The following is a 9,994-nucleotide window of genomic DNA, read 5'->3' as shown; positions in this document are numbered from 1 at the left end:
CTGGCCTTATTGCTTAATTAGATTTATCTCAAACACTGAGTGCGCAACTTTCTCTATGGAAGATGGTGTACTGTATCTAGATCAAGTGACTAGGAAGAAAACGCAAAATATTCAGAGAGAATTGGAAGTTGGAGAGTGATACAGGCGGTCTTTGCAGTGGTCCCTATGGAAGTGTTCAGTCTTTCATCTAACTGCAGAGTTGGTGGTAAAGTAGCTCCCTCTATCGGTGAATGTATGGAGAGGCGGGTGCTCAGAGATTGTCCCCTGGTTGGTACTGTGGCTCAGTGGCTGTGAACTACTCCTCCAGGAACTCGAAGGTAGGCCTCTCCTCTGGGTCTATCTTCCAGCACTGCACCATGAGCTCGTGGAGGGAGATAGGGTAGTCCTGGGGACAGGGCATCCTGTAGTCTCGCTCCACCTACTCCAGCATCTCTCGGTTATTCATGCCTATGGGAACACATGGTAACATAGATGTTACAATTTGCACACACAGAGAGATGGACACAAATAGACACAAATGAACACAAATACAGAGAGAGATGGACACAACTAGAGAGAGCAGTGTATTGGTACTGTAGTGGTGTAGACACACACAGTTGAAAGATACAGTGACATATAGCTGAACAGACATACCAAAATAGACACAAATACACATAACTGCACGCGCACTCACACACACACCAGGGTTGGGGTTAATTCAGTTCTAATTAGATTCCCTCTGCCTGTAAATTCCATTTAATTCAATAGGTCAGTCTTTCAATTCAGAGATAATTAAATTCCTCTCAATTCCAATGTTAAGTCAATTTCAATAATTTAATTCCTAATTAATATTATCCCAACAATTCCACACATTCAAATTCTATTCTCTCAGGCATTGTCTGATAATGCCACTGTTCCGACAGCTTAGCTATACCAGAAATACAGAAATACAGGTTGAAATACATGTTAACAACAGTTGGTGCGTGATCTCTAATATTAAAGGGAAATTTCACCGCTGCTCTATTTCACTATATATATTGTGGCAAAGAAGGGTGCAGAGTGTTAAATGGCAGATATGTGAGGGCAGAACGAATAAACGGGCTCTGCCCTCTCACTGAAATGGCCACACCGACAAGCTCTACAGATCACAAAATGGCAGACCGTCAAAAACTACCATCCCCAGATTTAAGGGGAACACACGCAAGGTGGGGCCGACCCACATATAAGGGGTCAAGACAAACCAGGAAGGGAGAGAGAGAGGAAGTGGCTGTGGATCTGTGAACCACAAGAAAATAGACAATATATCTAGGCTGGATTTACCGTGTATGACCTGGACTGTTTGGACTTACCTGTTGACTTTTGGACCTGGACCTACCGAGAACCCGATTCGTGTATCGACTACTGCTATCCTCGATCATGCCTGTGGCCTGGGAGGACCAGGACAGAGAAACCAACATACAGGTACTGTCCTGTTCGAAATAACTCTCTCTGTGGTGATTTTGGTGACGGTCTCCCGCTGAATTTGTGTACAAACTCTCCTAACCTTGAAGAGGATTGTCACAATATCCATTAATATGTAATTAACATACTATATTGTGTGTCATAAAATGGAATTTCCTCAATACACGCAAATAAGGGTGTTTCTGCATCTCACCGTTAGAAATGGGCCAGCTACAATGCCTGGTTGTAAGCGAACCACAATACCCATATTTCAGGACGTGGAGGACCGCCCGTGGAGCTGTGATAAATATCAAAATGTCTGTGTTTGTAGCAAGGGCCCAGAGTTCGGGTTGGGAAGCACGCCATCCCATGTACACAGAGGAGATTGGCGATACTGCAGTTTAACTGACACCGAGCCCAGAAAGACAATTCCCACAGACAAGTCCATTTAAAAAAATCCTAAAAAGACACTTTCATTATCACCTTTGTGCCATAAATATCCATTGAATTTTTGTCATGAATTGTCATCAAGACTGATTTTTTCCCCCCATCACTCACAGTCAAAGTTATTTACGTTTTATATTCATATTTTTTCATGGACGAGCTTGTGTCACATGCGCACGCATAAGGAAAAACAATAGAATCACTCACGTGCTCTCATCCAGGACCTGCTCTCAGTGATCTCATCTCACACGGTCTCAGGTGAGTGTAATTTGTGTTCGTGGCCAAATGATCATAACTGTTGTGGCTAGACAAGCTAGCTAGTTAGTGGAGTGATTTGATTATGGTAATCTAACGTTAACCTAGCAGCTGTGCACATAAATCAACTTAATTCTCTAGCTAGCACTTCAAGCTAACTAGCTAACGGTTTCCACGAGGGAGCACAGCCACAATCAAAATGTTGGATTGTAAAACAAATATTGTGAACAAAAATGTACTTTTTGGTCTTAATTTAAGGTAAGGGTTAGGCATAAGGTTAGCAGTGCGGTTAATGTTAGGTTTAAGGTTTAAAATAAGATTTTAAGAAGATAAATTGTAGAAATAGGCAAGGTTTATGACTTTGTGGCTGTGGTAACTATTGACGACCCTAGATAACTAGCCAACTAATGCTACTGTACCGGTAGGCTTGATACTTGCTATCTAGCTAATGCTAGTAATGGTTTGTGTGTGTCTCTGTGAAAAAGTTAGCTAGCTAACATCGTCTATTAACTAGCTAGCTAATGCTACTGTAACATTACTGTACTGGTGGGCTTGCTACTTGCTATTGTGTGGCTCTGTGAAAAAGATAGCCAGCTATCTATTTATACACAGCCTATTTACTTATAGGCTACTAGTTAGTGGTGATGATGTGTTTGCTTGATACAGTAGCTACTTGAATTGAGTGTATGTTCTGTGTAGGGACCGTGGAGCTGCAGCACTGCAGTGTGTGTTTGAAGACTTTCAGTGTCCAAGGGGAGTTGGGAGAGTTCAAGATTACTGTGGAGAGGGCCAGTTGCAGGGAGCACACACACAGCCATGGAGCTATCGACAACACTCCCTGTGGTACAGCCATCACTGGTAAAACAGGGGGGAGAAAGAGATAGGGGCAGGGAGGCGAGAGACAGGTGGAAGAGGAAGTTTGAGATGGGGGAAGAGTTTGGTTTCTATTTCTCATTCCAAAACAGCCTACCTGTCTATGAATCTGGAGACACTGGAGGTGTTTGGGGTGGAAAGGACGGTGGACTCAGTGGAGGACATCCCAGCCACTTGGCAGTGAGGGAATTAGATTAATCTCGCTCGGGCGCACGTTTACGCATGTATTGCTCTGGCTGAAAGTTGATTGCATTCGATTTGGAACTGGGCTGCCTCCCGGGTGTGAGCCAGATGCCCCGCTCTGGCCGACAGCGAAGTCGAGGTAATTAATAGGATTCTGTGTTTTCACATGCAAAAGTGATTGCTTTTGATAAAAACACTATCTGCCTTCCCAATTAAAACTATTTTGAAAATTTTAACTTATATTTTATGGAAAAGAGATGTATGTTTCTGAACGATGTTTCTGCCTTGTTGACAACATGACCGAGTGGCGCAGATTACTGTTCCTCCCTCACCGCTTTTGCACGTCACGGGCCATAGACGGGTGCACCACAGCTCAGGTTAATAGACCTCCCTCAGCACTGCTACTTCCTACCTGACGAGTAGGATGACATCACACATACTATTAGGAGTGTTCCCCCATTTACATGTTTGGGTGTATGTGTGTCAGAGGTGAGGGATGATTAGCCAGTGTTTGAGAAGTGTCTTGTGTGTGTTAGGAGGACATGCAGATGCACTCCAATTTCCTGGACAGAAAGGTGACATATTAACTCTTTCCCTACACTCTACCCATTACCCCCTACTCTCAACCTGGCCTAGCCCCTTACTTTCAAACCACTAACCCCTAAGTTTCCAACATGACCTGACGTGTGTGTGTTACGCATGGTGTTACAGGAGGAATTGAAGGCGGCGCATGCCTCGTCCTTGCGGCAGCACCCAGATCTCTGCACCATGATGGCCGACTTCTTGCAGTTCCTGTTACTACGAAAACTGAGCGACGTCATATTCGCCTGCAAGGACTTCTCCCCCTTCGCCTCCCACCGAACCCTGGGGGGGGGCCCTTCAAGACCTCTTCACCTTGAGGAAACATACTGTGGCTGTGTCTCAATAGTCTAGTAGCTTCCTCTCACAGGGACTTAAGTGAGGACAATACTATTCTGCTTAGCAGTTGTCACTAGTATGTACAGTGGCCCTCGAGATCTAGAGTATTGATGAAATATGAAAGCTTTTATGGATGTTTCGTTTTTGATTTTGTGATTCTGTTTTTACTGTCTACTGTTTTTGTTTGCATGAGCTGTATTGAAACAAATTCCAATCCATGCTCGTCTGACTCAAAAAGTAATACTATTGTTTGTATAACGTTGCTGCCCAGATTTCCTAGGAATGTAACAGGCTTTGAATAACACAATTATGTCTGTATTAATACTCCAGACAAACTAGCAAGGATGACAAACAGCATTCACTTAACATACCAAATGGTCTTTACTTTCTCTGAATCTCCTGTATGAGCTCGGGCTCGGGCTCAGTCTTGGCTCGGCTTGGCTCGGCTGGGCTCCAGTGCTAGTGCGCATGTAGTAATGGGCTCCTGAAACCTGAACCAGCAAGATGTCAGCCCCCACGAATCGGCGTATGCGACCGTGAGTAAATTACGTTAAACGTAATGGTCGGCCATCTTGGAGGCTGTGTGTTGTTATTATTATAGCTCAATGGTTTGTAGACAGCACTTTCAGCCAGAGGATTTCGAAACGGAACATCATCTCAACTGATGGGGTTGCCATGTTTTTCCCTTTCACTTCAAAGAGGGAGCTGTCCGATCAGCCAACATCAGCGCAGCAGAAAAGAAGTCAAGCCGAGGTAACGTATCTAATGTAACCTAGCTAGCGAACTACATTTGTTTATCTAAACCAAAATCTAGCCAGCTTTCATAATATGATGACTAGATATTCCAAAGCATATCAATGTATTTAGGCAGCTGCTATCAGGCGATGTGATTTGTAACTTTGCAAGCTAACGTTAGCTAACTGTTAGCCTCTGCGGTAGTTCATTAGCTAACGTGACTGTGTTCTATTTAGAGTCCGATCACATCAACATCTGCAGAGGCATCAAGCTCAGCACCAGGAACTAGTGTAAGTCACCTTCTAAAATCTTATATAAAACTACTAAATCTTTCCATGACTCCATGATGAGCAAATAAATATGCATGGTCTGTGTCTTGTCATAGTTGGTGTGTTTACAAGTAGGCTACAACTTCTGCTGTAGTTTTCTCTGTATTAAGGAGGCTTAGTTGATTGTTCATGCAAGGCTTGAAGTCTAAATTGGAGAAAATTAGGTATTAGTAAGGAGGGGATGGTGTGGGTGTCTCTGTTGGGTGTGGGTATTGTGTGTGTGTGTGTGTGAAGGTTAGTATGCATGATCTATTGACATGGGGGGGGTGGATATTGAATGTTGTTTGAGTGTGTATTGATGGAGGCAAAGTAGTAAAATGTTGGCTAATCACTGACTACTGTGTGTCCCACAGACATCCTGCTGCTGATGATGATGACCATGACACCAGCTTTAGAAGTTCAGAGCCTGTAGACCCATTGGATGAAAGCTTTCAGCCTGGAATAAGTGCAAGCTCAACATCTGACTTTGAAACAAGCCAGGACAGCCAAAGGTATTTATAAAAGCACAATACCCTCTTGTTCCTCTAACTTTTCACACCCTTGCAGTCATTTCTTTGGCATGGGGAAGAGGGGCTGGTAGTATACTATTCTAGCCTGTTCACTCTATTGTTGGCAGTTTTTGTCTACTTAACAGCACAACTGTAGGTGTTCATATACAACAATACATAATTACACTGTCTAGAAGTCAAGCCCCCCTCAAACGTTTCACATCTTTGCTAACAGCCCATCTCAATGCCCAACTATTGACTGAGTAACAAAACACACCCTTTTTTGTTTACAGATGAACATGGTTTATTGTATGGTTGGTTACACATCCTCATGATCAGTCTTCATGTCTTTCCAGGAGACTTGCAATAGAAACAAATGTTCTGCAAGAGGTCGAAGCAGTGTGTGGTGAAGAAAGTGTACGAGAGGCTTCTCCACCTGGCTGTGGAGTGCAGAAAGAACCAGACAGTTGTCTACAAGGAGCCAGAGTCACAGCCCCGCGAACCCAACATCCCTGCCAACATCGCCACAGTGCCAAAGCTTGCTAAACCAGCTGCCATTACCGAACACAAGTAAAGGTTCACCAGCTGAAGAACATTCTGGAAGCTGCCTGGAACATTCAACCAACACAACATCCATATTTAGTTAGACTAATGTTGTAGTATAATATACACTGAACAAAAATATAAACACAACATGTAAAGTGGTGGTCCCATGTTTCATGAGCTGAAATAAAAGATCCCAGAAATGTTCCATCCGCACAAAAAGTGTTTCTCTCAAAGATTGCACAAATTTGTTTACATCCCTGTTAGTGAGCATTTCTCCTTTGCCAAGATAATCCATCCACCTGACAGGTGTGGCATATCAAGAAGCTGATTAAACAGCATGATCATTATAAAGGTGCACCTTGTGCTGGGGACAATATAGGGCCACTCCAAAATGTGCAGGTTTGTCACATAACACAATGCCACAGATGTCTCAAGTTTTGAGGGAGTGTGCAATTGGCATGCTGACTGCAGGAATGTCCACCAAAGCTGTTGCCGGATAATTGAATGTTAATTTGTCTACCATAAGCCGTTTTAGAGAATTTGTCAGTACGTCCAACCGGCCTCACAACCACAGACCATATGTAACCACGCCAGGCCAGGACCACCACATCCGGCTTCTTCACCTGTGGGATCGTCTGAGACCAGCCACAAGGACAGCTGATGAAACTGTGGGTTTGCACAACTGAAGAATTTCTGCACAAACTGTCAGAAACCATCTCAGGGAAGCTCATCTGGTTGCTCGTTGTCCTCACCAGGGTCTTGACCTGACTGCAGCTCGGCGTAACCGACTTCAGTGGGAAAATGCTCACCTTCGATAGCCACTGGCACGCTGGAGAAGTATGCTCTTCACGTACAGGGCAGATGGTGTCGTGTGGGCGAGCTGTTTGCTGATGTCAATGTTGTGAACCTGTGGCCTGAGTACTCACCAGACATATCACCCATTGAGCATTCTTGGGATGCTCTGGATCTACGTTTACGACAACATGTTCCAGTTCCCACCAATATGCAGCAACTATGCACAGCCATTGAAGAGGAGTGCGACAATATTCCACAGGCCACAATCAACAGCCTGATCAACTCTATGTAAAGGAGATATGTCGCACTGCATGAGGCAAAGGGAATACTTGCATAAGATTTGTTTGGTTGGTGCAGTGAGGTATTCAGAGTCACTTTGATACAAGGGGAGTTTGTTGTTATGGGACCTTTCACATCTCCTCTTGAGAGTCATCAACTTTGTATCCAAGTGGTATTGTCTGTGAGAGAAAGATGAAAACGCTATTACACATTCATGGGCAATCGTTGTGTACTGTCTGTATTCCTACAGTAGCAGCATTGTGTATAATATGAGACATCTCACAGACACGCTAGCTATCTGGCTAGCTAGTGACAACACACAGGTATAGTTACTCCTAGCTTTGGGACACAACATCGGGAGTCTGTGTATTGGTTGGACTCCCCGAGTTGTGCATAGTTCTGGTGGTTGGCGACTTTGACTCGGTACCGGTACTCCTTGTATGTAGCCTCGTTATTGTTATTTTATTGTGTTACCATTTCTTATTTTTTTTCTTGTTGCACATTTGAATTTTTCTTACTTTTTAACTCTGCATTGTTGGGAAAGGGCTTGTAAGTAAGCATTTCACGGTAAAGTCCACACCTGTTGTATTTGGAGTATGTGACAAATTCGGAGCATTAAAACCAATGCTGCACTCAATTTGTGATACTAAGACCTTAACTCCATTAACTGGGAAATGTACAAATATTGAATTCCAATTCCATTCCAAAGATTAAAATGTTTTTACAATTCCAATTCAAACAGTCCTAGCAGTCTAATTCCAATTCCAATTCCATAACTTGAAGATTGTTGAAATTCGAATTAAATTCAACGTACATTCTCCACTTTGAGTGAATTTAAGAATTGAAATGTCAAAATAATTTGGAATTGACCCCAACCCTGATACACACATCTTCCCTTACGATGGTCACACGAATAAGATGAGTATAAAGCAATTATACAAATGTTGAGTAAAGGAGGCAACAGACACTGCTCATGAACCTCGATAGGGCACTCGGCCCTTGGTCACCAGCTCTGTGAGCAGGATCCCGTATGACCACACATCCAACTTGATGGTAAACCTTCCATACAGCGCTGCCTCCGGGGCAGTCCACTTGATAGGGAACTTTACGCCTAGAAAAAAACTATATACAAGATTCATAATAATAGACTGAAAGAAGACTTGCATGCAAATATGCAAATGCCTGCAGATCTATACAATTGTTGTTTTAATTTTTTAAAATATTTATTTAAAGACTTAACACAAATGTAGTTTTAACATTTTTTAAATGTGTGATGTAAAGAAAATTACATTAATATGACATAATATAGAATGCTTGAATGACCATCAAAACTGGTTATGTACATTGGTTATGTAGCTTTTTAATTCTAATGCAATATTTAATTTAATTCCCCCTCAAAAAATTATGGATTTTGATTTCAAAAGTGTGGAGTATATTCACAAATTATCCAGCTGATTATTTGATAATTTTTGATACACGTGGCAACAATAAGTATGTGTTTTCAAGGAACCCCAGGAATAAAGGTAAACTCAGTGTCATGGCTTTGCCATGAGCAGCACCACAGATATTGCGATGGGCGTGGTGCAAGACTTTGCTCTCACACAGTCACACAAAATATCTGCGCAAGTGCACGGATTCACTTCACGCTGCTACGTGGTAGCTACAGGACCAAAACAGCAGAGAAGTTTAGCCTCGCACTTTAACGCTCTTAGTTGTTGCAGAAATTGAACCACTACTGATTTTTACTTTGTGCATCGCTGAGTCTACCTTTCAAGGGCTTTCTCTTTATCTGTTATTTCAACAGTCTACATAAGGAAACAATAAATCTGCTCAGCGGAGTAAGGAACAATTAGACTATTGTTTTTTACTGAGCTTGGAGGTGGGCAGGGGTGAACCAGGAAACGTTTAAAACACTAACAGCTAAGTGGCTGCACATGTTGACAGCATGACAAAGAAGCAGGCACCCTCTTACGCAGCAGCATGCACAGGGGATTGAGAAGTTAGGTGTGTCTGCAGAATGAGTAATAATAAATAATGTGGAAAGTGAGCAAGTTGAGGTGACTAAACTGCTTGGAGTAACCCTGGATTGTAAACTGTCATGGTCAAAACATATTGATACAACAGTAGCTAAGATGGGGAGAAGTCTGTCCATAATAAAGCGCAACTCTGCCTTTTTAACAACACTATCAACAAGGCAGGAACTCAGGCTCTAGTTTTGTCACACCAAAACTATTGTTCAGTTGTGTGGTCATGTGTCACAAAGAAGGACCTCAGAAAATTACAATTGGGTCAGAACAGGACAGCACGGCTGGCCCTTAAATGTACAAGAAGCGCTAACATTAATAATATGCATGTAAGTCTCTGATGGCTCAAAGTGGAGGAGAGATTGACTTCATCATTACTTGTTTTTGTAATAAGTGTTGACATGCTGAATGCACCAAAGTGTCTGTTTAAACTACTAGCACACCTCGGACACCCATGCATACCCCACAAGACATGCCAGGTCTCTTCACTATCCCCAAATCAAGAACAGACTATGAGAGGCACACAGTACTACATAGAGCCATGGCTACATGGAACTCTATTCCACATCAGGTAACTGATGCAAACAGTAGAATCGGATTTAAAAAACAGATGAAAATTCACCTTATGGAATAGCGGGGACTGTGAAGAGACACACATACAGGCACAGACACACATACACATGATAAGAAATGCATTCTACACACA

General features: G+C 42.8%; 1 long non-coding RNA gene across 3 annotated transcripts; it reads left to right on the top strand.

The window, feature by feature from the left end:
- The first annotated feature begins 1,262 nt into the window (after positions 1-1,262).
- On the top strand, positions 1,263-6,395 carry LOC311145394. 3 transcript variants are annotated; one of them, XR_014614587.1, is made up of 7 exons: positions 1,263-2,121; positions 2,818-3,749; positions 3,886-4,628; positions 4,792-4,845; positions 5,064-5,117; positions 5,510-5,647; positions 6,001-6,395. It is a non-coding gene; the product is annotated as an uncharacterized lncRNA (long non-coding RNA). The 3 variants fall into 3 exon arrangements; XR_014614586.1 differs by lacking the exon at positions 2,818-3,749; XR_014614588.1 differs by having other exon boundaries at positions 2,818-4,628.
- The last annotated feature ends 3,599 nt before the right edge of the window (positions 6,396-9,994 follow it).

This window comes from Coregonus lavaretus (assembly GCF_964263955.1).
Source record: "Coregonus lavaretus genome assembly, chromosome: 18".
In the NCBI taxonomy this organism is placed as follows: domain Eukaryota; kingdom Metazoa; phylum Chordata; class Actinopteri; order Salmoniformes; family Salmonidae; genus Coregonus; species Coregonus lavaretus.
This window is presented reverse-complemented; position numbering and strand designations above follow the sequence as displayed.